The sequence below is a fragment of the Natator depressus genome, chromosome 1 (genome assembly GCF_965152275.1).
Source record: "Natator depressus isolate rNatDep1 chromosome 1, rNatDep2.hap1, whole genome shotgun sequence".
NCBI classification, from domain to species: domain Eukaryota; kingdom Metazoa; phylum Chordata; order Testudines; family Cheloniidae; genus Natator; species Natator depressus.
In genome coordinates, this window is record NC_134234.1 from 16782417 (window position 1) to 16794402 (window position 11986).

An 11986-nucleotide genomic window follows, 5' to 3' on the forward strand; every position below is an offset into this window, starting at 1 on the left:
TTTGGGTCTGTGGCACCTTACAGACTAACAGGCATAGCGGAGCATAAGCCTTCGTGGGCGAACACATGGGCGCATGCATGCGTCCCACGAAGGGGTTTCACCCACGAAAGCGTCTGCTCCGATACGTCTGTTAGTCTATACGGTGCCACAGGGCGCTTTGCCGCCTCTGCCCGGGGAGGCTTGTCTCCCAGCTGGTACTGGGCCAAACCCCACGGGGCTTGGTCCAGACTGGCACAAGGTGCTAGGGGCATGAGGTCGCACCAGGAGGTGGGTCACTCCAGTGCCGGCAGCAGGGGGAACGGCCGGGGACACGTGAGGGCCCATGCCTTGCCCGCAGTGGGGGGTCATGCTACAGAGCCGTGTCTCCACGGCAGCAGCCAGTGCTGAGCACGCAGGAACTAGGGTAGGAGCGTGAAGACACATAAACCCTGCAGTGGGGAGGCCAGGTCTACACGCAAAAATAAGTTGGCTTTACTACATTGCTCAGGGATGTGAAAAATCCACACGTGAGTGGTATAGCTAAGACGACCTCAAACCCTCCCTCCCTCCCCCCATGGACAGGGTTAAGTCAAGAGAAGAATTTGTGTTGATTTAACTATCAGCTCCTGGGACTGTGGATTACGTATACCCAACAGGAGACCCCCCCCGTGGCAATAGCACATTCAGGGACCCTCTACCAACCCCTCTAGGAAACCACCCGATGTGACACGTGCAAGAGAAATGCATGTTATAGACTCCTGTGAAACACAGCAATGAAGGAATGAGAAAGCTGGGCCCCTGGGGCCTGATTTTATTTCTACAGAATACAAATAATTGCTATTGTCTTACATAGGAATTACTCTTATTCTATGGCAGGAAAATAGGATCCCAAAACATGACAGTTAACACTCTTAGCTCTGAACATAAAATAGCACAGGACCTTTAACAATCTATTCGACCCAAAGACACCCAGTCCTTCCGAACAGAGGTGGAAAAAAATCATCGTGGAAATTTATTCATTCAGGTGCAAAGAGCCACTGCGGTGGCGACGATGGAACTTACAAGATTTCATGCACACACCACAAAAAGATAGTGACAAGCAAAGTTTTACAATGCAGCTTTGGAGTTGCCTCTGTTTAGGTAGAGGGCCCAGTGGTGCTCCCAGGTTAGCCGCTAGTTTCAGGTACACTAGATACAGCAGCGGCTGGCACGCTTTTCTATTTGAGCCTTCCACACTCTGCAGTTGATTGGGAAAGGAGTACCTACAACCCATCCACCATCACAACTGCTCTCTCCTGTGTTCTTCTGTCCCTTTTAACCCTCTCTCCTTTCCTATCTGCAAGATTTTTGTTTTGTCCCTATTTCCATCCTGCTGGCTGATGCCTTCCAGTGTCTGTGCCCACACCCACTGGAAGCACACATGATGATCTTGCTGCTTCTAGGGCAGGCAGTGGGTAGAAGACTCTGGTGGCAACTTTCTAGGTATAGGCCACATCCACATGCTCATATGACCGATAAAGTGAACGCTAGTGGCTGAGACTGCATTGTGCACCAGGACACTTGCTACAGGAGCAGAGGGAGAAGGTGAACATTTCCAAGGAGGTACTTGCCCCACACACCCCTACCTTTCTACAGGGACAGAGGGGTTGTCCTAGGCATACAGCAATTTCTGAAGGATCTGGCTCCTTTTACCCTCCATAAAACAGGATGGAGGTGTGGGAAGAGAGAGAGAGAGAGATGGGGAAGAGAGCAATAGGTAATGATATCATGTTCCATATTTGATTCAAGAGGTTCTTTGCACTACTCATTGACCATTGAGCCAGGTTATTTTCCGACGCACAGTCACTGATCTTCCATCAAGTATATACAACTCTTTAATAAATAAAATGAGGGGGGATTTCACCCAGAAAAATCTGTTTTCTTGCTTTTGGGTTTAGTGTCCTGACCAATTGGTGGCCTGACTTCAAAACACACCTCCAGTCTGGGTTTCAGAAAGCATGTGTATTTCGCCGTTTCTTTTTTAAAACATTATCATCTAGAAAACAAAAAGCAAACAGAAGTGTTAGTCAGCACCAGTTCAGATACAAGAGATGAACGTACTCAATACACCTTAGTGACAATGCAGAGAAACTAATGGAGGACACTAGTTAAGGCATGGAGGCCTCAGCATGAAAGGTGGCAAATTTAAGAGGGAAAAAAAAGAACAAAGTAGCTCTTTGTTACTACTTTCTACTATTTAACTTACCCTTTGATGACTGTGTGGGTACTTCTTGAGAGATGAGTTTGGAGGCCTGGAATCAGATTCTGCTGGGAAGCTAACTACATCACAAGCCTCTACTACTTAGCCCACTTGTTGGCAGTCTCAGGACTGAGGTTAGTGACTTTGTGGCTCGGAAGACTGGACAACCCTCTCAGATCTAGGCCCTGTCTATACTGGGTTTGTTTGGACCCTTTTAACTATGCCACGGCAAGTCCCCAGTGTAGACATGCTGTACTGGTCTAAAGTGGGGGCTTGCACCAGTACAGGTAACTTACTAAATCAAGTTTCACCAGGAAAATGTGTCTGCATTAGGGGTTTGCACCAGCATAATGACATCAGTGGGGCTACACCAGTGCAAATTTCTTGTCTTCTTGAGATGACCCCTCCACATTGCACAAGACACATCCACTACAAATCATGAACTAGAGGTTATGAAGCCACCATTTCAATTTGACCCACTGCACGGCTTCTTAATATACAGACTATCCTTAGGCATTTTCCACTGCTTCTGGGGCAAAATGGAAATCCTGCATCAGATTCAGAAGAATTTTTTAAATGGAGGGTTTTTATTGAGTACAAAATTTAAACCAAACAACAGTACAGTGACTTGTGTTAAATTGAAGTTTACACTCCTTCCATACACACACTTATTTTCATTGTGCCACAGATTTCTGTGCTGACCATGAATACTACCTTGCAGAAGACGGTATGGGGGCGGAGGGTGGGGAGGGTTAGAGTTTGGATAGGAACTGGAAGGGTAGATGGTTTGGATATGGCAGCTATTAAGGGTTTTTAGCACTTGGGAGGGGAAAAATCTACAGTATCTTTCCCTGTAACAGCCAGCTGACCCATATGCCAGCATTTGCCGCTGGATCTAACAATAAGCTCATTAATTGGTTCCTGCTAAAATAATCAGTGAAAGCCAACACTGTCATTTCCATTCACCATTATTAATCTTCAGTGTTACAACACTACTGAGATAAATGGGAAGTTCATACCCTTCAGAGAAGTCATCTTAGGTTGTCTACAGATTCAGTAAGGAAAACACATTGCAGCATTTTACACAGTTCATAGTCGGAAGCTTTTCTTCCCAGCCACAAGGGCTAGAAACAAAGTTTGTTTTAAATGCTCTTGTCTTATATTTAGATTTTAAGATCTGGGGGACAGGGGCCATCATTTTGTTCTGTCTTTGTACAGCACCTAGCACACTAGGGTCCTGGTCCATGACTGAAGCGCCTAGATGCTAACACAATACCAATACATAATAAACAACAATAAATCCAAGCCTGGCACAATCCTGCAACAAGTAAATCTCACTGTATCCCAAGAAAAATAAGGGCCTAGATTTCAAGTATACTGAGAGTAGAAGGAAATAGGTTAAGAGAGACTTCACAGAGGCTAAATTCAAATTGATCTCCAGTTCAGCTCCTGCTTTCTTCCGTACTTTCTGGGGCTGTTTCCTGGTTGATCACTAAAAACTCCTTTCCTTAATGTTATGATTGCCCATTGCCATAAGCACCTATCAGGCCGGCTATCACAAGCTGTAAATACATTTCTCTTTAGATTTGTTGCAGTTAGTGGTTCTAATATTCTCTGCAGGACTTGGCTCATCCCAGATGCACCTCTTGTCATGCATGAATAAGTGAACAAAGAAGCAGAGCTCTTGCAGTCCCATCTGAAAGCTTCAGAGCCTTATGCCTGGAATTGTCTGGCTTGGATATCATATTGCTGGTTGTAAGTTATGGCTAAAAAGCTGTGATCCATGTAAGGAGATGCTGACGACACCTGGAAAACCTTGTCTATACAAACAAAGTTCATGGCTGTAATTCATCACTGGTACAGCTCCACCAGTAACAGAAATGGTGGGAGCTGTAGCATAGACATGGCTTAGGTGTTTTAACCACAATAATGCTGTGGTAAGAGACACATTGAACCAAACCACTTTCACCACTAGGTGAGCTGCACCATTAAGTGGATTATGGCAGACAAAGCTGAAGCGGTTAAGGAAAATGAATATGTAGAGTGATCAGAGCCTATTTACAGCATCACATAAATGGCATGCTGTCTCCAGCTCAGAACTGCATAGACAAAGCTTACTCTGCCTACCTTGAGAATCTACCATTTATCTGTATCCTCTACATTTTCTTCTCAGATGCATGAGTTTGGTTCTTCCATGTCCATACAAAATGATGTTTCCACTTTCAAATTCAAGATGACCCCCTTCCTGTATTAAACTCTTATTAATATTAGGGTCGCTATAGCCACACTGTACTGCAGAAAAAGAAGAACTATTGTAGATTTAGGAGTTTCTTCCACTTGTGTCAGAGCTTGGCAAAATCCAGTTGGTTTGGAACTCTATGTAGGGTCATTGAACTCATTTTTGTGTACCGCTTACATGGTCCATTCCTCCTTTGCCTCCTAATACTCCAACAAAGCAACAGGCTCCAGCCAGGATCTCCCCTTTCCAAAAGTCTCCATAAACCACATCAGGAAAAGAACATTACAAGCGATAAAGGTTCCCAATCAATTTACTTGCCATCAACATGATTTTAAGGAATCATCAAATGTGTTTCCTTTCCTAAACTGGACCTTTAACTGCAGCTGTTTCTTTAAGGAGGCCTCTTGCCAAGCACCAGCATTCCATTCCCCAGGTCTCAGCAAAGTTGATCCTTTTTCAGGTTATGTTTAACCTGCCTCTACAATCAAATTACTGAACTCTGATCTAGGAGATTGTGAACCTGTGACCAAGGCACCCATAAATGTCTGACAGGTTCTGTTGACAGACTGGCTTCGGATGTCTCACTTTGAGGAACTTATTTAAGCCTTACAATGACAAAGATTTTGTACAAACATGGGTCTAGTTAGTCAAAGAGAGCAGGTGGCAGCAGAGCTAAAGCAATAAGGGCCAGATTTTTAAAGATATTTAGGCACCTAGTGGGATTTTCAGCACTTAGATGCCTAAAACTCACTGCTTTCCATGGGTGGTAAGTGCCCCAGATGCTTTTGAAAATCACACCAGGCACTTAAATTAGGGTTACCATATGTCTGTATTTTCCTGGACATGTCTGGCTTTTTGGTTCTTAAATTGCTGTCTGGGAAGAATTTTTATATATCTAAAAATGTCCGGGATTTTGCCATTATTATTTTTCCCACAAAGAACAGTTGATCATTCAAGAAAGAGAATGAACGTTGATCACTTGAGAGTGCCCGCTTTTCCCCCCTAGCTCCCAGCGCTTGCGCCATGAAACAGCTGTTTCGCACGGCTGGGAGGGAGGGGGAACGTGGGATGCTCAGGGGAGGAGGCGCGGCCAGGACGGGGATTTGGGGAAGGGGTCCAATGGGGCAGGGAGGGGGCGGAGACTTTGGGGAAGGGGTTGGAATGGGGGCGGGGAAGGGGAGGAGTTGGGGCGGGGCTGGGAGTGGGGAGGGGCACAAGAAAATACACACCTGCACCCCTCATTGGAGTGTCCTTTTTTTTTGAATGTTCAAATATGGTAACCCTACCTAAATTCCTTTAAAAATCTGGCCCTAAGCAGCTAGTCTCTCAATTTGCCACTCTGGATCAACTAATAGAACAGCCCTATATTTATTTTTAAAAATAGTATATCTAGAAGATACAGAATACAAAGAAAACTGATAGCAAAGACCAGTCAAGCGCAGCTATATAAAAGATAGGAATTTAAAATTTCTTCACTGTCATCAACTGCTGGTCAAAGAGAAACCCCCCCAGGCTAAACTGCCATAAGCAAAACAGCACAATTTGCTACTTGTAGCCAAACAAATGTCACTTTCAAAGGCTGGACCGATTTGCAGCAACCATTTTCTACTATCTACCTTAAAGTCAGACAAAAAGAAGCCCCTCCTTGCTATTTAGGTGCCAGGATAATTAAAAGCAAACATGCTTCTCCCAAACACATTATACTTTGTACATCATCAAGTTATTTAATTTTTTTATTATGACAATTTACATGTCATATTTATATGAAAGAAATGACAGTAGATATTATAACAAAAACATTATGAAAGAAAAAGTTACACAATTAGGCCTACAAGCTATAAAATGGCTTCAGGCCCAGCTTATACACAAAGAGTTCTGACCAGACTGTAGTGACAGACAACAATGAACATTTCATTAACAAAAATATTGGCACCAGCCTTAACATTTTTTTTTTTTTTACTTCATTTACAAGGAATACAGTATTTAAACAGTTGTGTACTGCAAATCTAAAAACATCAGCTGTTATTAAACTGCAGTTAACCCCTTTGAGCACTGAGACCACCATGACTTTCGTTTTAAAGTTTTTAATGTATCATGTTTTACATGCAGGTGAAATTACTGGTGGGAAACAAAACAGTGAAAGCACCACCCAAGTTACGTGCAACAAGAATTACACTTCCAGTTTTTTCAACATATTTCCCCCCCTCCAAACACACACACACACACACACCACATGCAGTGTGTGCACCTCAGTCCTTTCCCTTCAAAATATAGCAAGCCATGATTTCAGAGAAAGATTTAAAAATCAAGGTTTAGGACTCAAGCAAAGCAAGGGTTAAACTCTACAAAGAACGGCTAAGCGTTTGGAAATTTACCATGTTACCTCTTAAGAGTAAGATAAAACAAAAATGAGGCCATCAGTGAATTTGAGATAAACTTTAAGGAACTGTAGGTTTCTCTGCAACATTTAAACAGCACACAGAAGTAAGACAAAAACTGTATTTCATGTAAGCATATCTTAAAATTTAAGAGACCATATTTGGGAGTTTTGACCTAATTATCACAGAGTATTGGAACAACCATTCTGCTAGCAAGCAATCTGTACTAAATTTACTGGGACAGTGAATAGAGACATGAACATCAGGTATAAACACACAGAACGTGCCCATTTGACAGCCATTATACACCAAAGCGTATGATAGCTGCTATGTATTATAAAGGAGAGCTGTGAAACAAGAAAGAAATTAGTAACCATTGGCATTTAAAAGAATTTAATGTCAATTAGGGGGAAGTACCATTTTAATGAATGTACTTGTAAGAATAAGACAAGATTTCAGAGTCAATATAATGAGTATGAAATTAAAAGCAAAAGATTTATGATTTGATTTCCTTTCCTACCACATTAACTTTAGTAGCAAATTAATATCTATTAAGGACCTTGTAGTCATCTAGCTAATAAATGGTGTGCCAGTACTAGGCCTATTACGGCTTTCAGCAGAACAGTTTTTTTCCTGTATAATCATTTGTTAAGTCCTGAGAGAGTCAAGGTGGGGTAATCTATTTTATTGGACCAACTTCTGTTGGTGGAAAGTACACGCTTTCTGTTCTATGCGGAGCTCTTCTTCAGGTCTGGGGAAGGAAGCAGAGCGCCTGAGCTAAAAAGTTGGGACTAACTACAAACAAAAATCCCGACTTGTATTTAGCTCAGACACCCGATGAAGAGCTCTGTGTAGTTTGAAAGCTTGTACCTTCCACCAATAGAAGTTGGTCCAATAAAAGATATTACCTCACCCACCGTTTCTCTCTCATATCCTGGGACCAACATGGCTACAACAACTCGTTACGTCCTAACAGGCTAAGCTAAATATTACAAATCAACATAGCTGTTTGGGTCATAAGAGGAGGGATAAGCAAACAGAGTGGCCTCTATCAGATTGTGCCAAAGCCAAACAGTGTTAAAGTATCTAATGTATTGCTCCAAAACCCCCCACATCCACACCTACCCTATAGCACTCATTCATCTGTTGTAGGAAACCACCTTTTCTAGCATACACAGATTTTTATGCAGCTGTGGGGATAGGAATGAGGTCAAGAGGGTGTCAGCCTCAGTGTCTTAAAGGGGCACAGTCCATTTGAAATAGTCAGTTTTTAAGAGTGAATTACAAGTTGTTTCAACACTATGCCTTTCTGAATCCCCTTCTGCAAATGGTCGTGAGTCTGCAATCACATTTTGCTATTTTTTCTTCCTGTCCCATACTGCCATTTGAAAGATCCATTCAAAACGACAGGGGGAAACAATTTCTGACTAGCCCTGGGAACCAGTGAGGCTCACTATACACAAAGTGCTATCCAGTGCACAAAGTAAACAAACTGGAAAAAACAGAGCAACATTTGCCTCCTCTAATCTCGCAGCTCTAGTTAGTAACTTTTGGGGTTATTTGTAGCAATCTCAGATATATTTACAGCCACAAGTACCATTATTAAGCAATGTGTCCCCTCTGCCTGCATTTCCCTTGTCTCTACTGCTCATGAGAACAGGTACTGGGTGCAAGTAGTTACAGAGTGATAGCTCAAAACCCAGGTTGTCAGACTTTTTACAGTTGTAATTGTGTCTGGAGCCTTTACACTACATGCTCAATTGTAAAAATCTATTACCTACTTTAGAGGGTTCTACTCTTTCCTTCAGAAACTGTACATAATTTAAGTGTTGTTCTAAGCAATATAAATTTTTTGGAATGTACAAATAAGTTAAATTACTCTGAAGCTTTGGGCAATTATTTCAATTCCCATGCAACCTTGTTTTTTGCTGTTTGGAATTCTGTCATTCAAACAAGGAGTTATACTGATGCTATAAAAAGAGCTTAGTAAGTGACTTAATTTTCAAAAAGGGACTAATGATTTTCAGTGTCTCAATTTTTGGTTGTCCAATGGGAGACACCTCAAAGGGGCCTTATTTTCAGTGAGTGAGTGTTCTGCTGTTTCTGAAAAGTCAGGCGTCTTTAACATGTCTCTGACTGGACGCCCAAAAATGGAGGCATCCAAATTCATTAGTCATTTTTGAAAATTTAGGTCAATACATATTGCAAACATTAGTTCAATTAAAATTAAGGCCTCTCTCTGCTCACTTCATATTTCCTGCCTTCCAAAACAGTTAAAAGCAACATTCCACCCTCTAACCTCAGGTGAGGGGTGAAACACAAAAGCTAAGATTGGCAGCCAGGATTTCCTAGATTGCGTCAAGAATTCTAGTCCTAATCCTGCAAACCTTTATTGCTAAAAGCAGTCTTAATGACTTCCATAGACAAACCTGTGTGTAAGGACTTGCAGATCAGGACTACTTAACATGAACTGCTTTCTTTCTTCCCTCTCCATTCAGTATAGTTTTTTTTCCAGTAAAGATTTGTTTCTGTTTGAAGGATTTAATATTTATTTATATACAATTTTTTAAAGGTTTTATTTACCCAATGGACTGGAAGTGTTCTTACATAAATACGCATATAGGATGCATCCTGTATATTAAAATCTATAATACAAACCTGTGAACAGTAGTCACTGCACATGTTCCACAATCACTTTTTCAAGGCTTAAAGAGTGCCATTTTGAGCCAGTTGACACAAATATCTTGATTAGACCATTTCTGGACTAGCATGACTGCAAAATATTATTTAATTAATGTATACAAAGGGGATTTTAAAAACCCAGGTGCCTTTATCTTGTTTACTTTTAAGAAAGCTAGTTTATGAAAGTGTGTGATTGGAAACAAGTTTTAAAAAGTGACTGTTGGGCCAAGCCTTCATGCTGAAGAGCTTTCAATGCAAAATTAGAAATGCGTGAAAACAGAGGTTTGTAATGGACACCCTGACAGTGTACTATTAGAATTATTGAACTACTACAGCATTTGGATAGTCACATAGTTCAAATGATAAAGATACTAAGATAAATGAGAACAAATGGACTGCCATGCAAAAGTTTTTTCTTTTATGAACATATATGCTGCCTGAGGTTCTCTGAATAAGTCAGTCTCTCATGAGGTGTTCAGACACAGTGAAAACAAAACAGAAGCAAATGGAATACAAGCCAACTTCCATTAGCAGAAGAGCAACTGAGGCACCTTAATCCAAAAGGATAGTCTTAAAGACAGTGACATACCTTATAAACATAAAATATAGAAAAAAGCATCACTGTTCTTCTCAAGTGCAGTTACAATGCAAAAGCCATTAGATAAAGAAAACGTGTTAATGTGTTCACGTAATTTAATGTGCACAGCTCTGAATCAACTATCAAATGCTCAAAGAGTTCATTGTTTAGTATTGATCTTCCTGTACCCATAATTAAACAAAGAGACATAAACTGTGTCTACATTTGTTTTTTAAAATCAGGAATACACTCATTTAGAAGAATCAAAGACGACAAAAACAGCCATGGTGAAGTTCTTACTATATTACGGGCTTTGTTAATGTAATCCATCACATCGATTTAGCGTGAAGTGAATTTACTGTACACTTTTGACACCAATGCTCATACAAGTGGTTTGCAAGCCAGCAAATATTACTCTTCTCTTTGTGAAATGGATTAGAAATTTCCATCCCTCATTTCATTCCCTCAACTTGTACCTTCCTCCACTCTACAATGCTGCTTAAAACCTAAACTGCACTTAATTAACTTTCTTCCCAGTCAGTTCTGCACTAAACAATGTTCAACTTAAAAATCTGCAATACCCGTATAGCAACTTTTAGTCACAACCTGATGGGTAGCTGTTTGTGTAATCAAATCCTTACATATAGGATTGATATCTGCCTATTCTTTTCCAGTTGGAACTATTGTGTTAAATAACCCAAGGCAAGTCTCCATTGTGTTTCTAAAATTATTTGATCTTTTGCTTATTAACTTAAGCAACAGCTGAAGATTAGTATTCATTGTGGACATTAACATAATCCAAAAACATTGCACTTCATTCCTTACCAAGATTACAGTAGAACACAATCTGCAAATGACACTAAATCAACTGGAAGACATTTCCATAGTGTGGACTAATGAAAATATTCTTAACATCTGACTAGGGGTCACTTGTGCTCTTATCAAGAAGTGCCATTTCCCAAAGAAGATACTATACATTTCCCATCAAGCAGAAAATCTTCAGAACTGGGGATTGGGAGTGGGTTGAAAATGTAGCCCTCTCTTTGAGCCAAATGTTGCAGTCTTTACTCAGATATGATTCCCATTGATATAAAAGGGAGCTTTGCCTGTGTAAGAGTTTCAGGCTTGGACTCTTTGGGATGACAATAACACCAGAGATGAATTTTTCTTTATCAAATAGAAGGTCAATCTACAAAACTGACATACAGGAAGTAAAGCTCCAAGCAGTGTCAAAGTCATGTACATATTTTCAGAACTGATAGTACCTGAAAAATAACTGGATCATCTGTTCCAGTGTTCTGACTGGACTTTATGATATTGTCTGCTTTTACATCATTCCCACAATTAAGCCACAATATTTGATTTTTTTCCTCTGGTTGCATATCCAATACTTCCAACTCTTTTGTATTTTTCTTACATTGAAATTAGTTGCCCGCTACGTGTCTATAATTTAGAGTTAATGCAACAGCAAGAATGTTTGCTACAGCACTGATCAGATACTAAAAGGCTAAGTCAGAGAGCAAAAGGGTTATGGCACTGCCTAAACAAAACAGAAGTCTTGGCTGCAGAGTATTGCATATGTGAATCAGACAGTTTGCATTGCAAATATTAAAAATGCACAGTTACTAACATTGAAAAATGGGAGCCACATGTCATTGATCATTTGAAACACAAGTATATTAGAAATGTAGCAGCACTACATTGTTGCATCACCTAAGGGGGAAAAAAAAGCATATACTGTGTAGTAGCTTAAAATGCTACATAGGCTTTTAAGAACACTTTCTAAACTTCTGTGGCTTTTCGCACTACCCTGTTTAAACATCTGTTAATGAAACCTGTTAACTGTCAATTGACATGGTGGAAATAATTCGTTGTTTAAAAATTCAAATGGA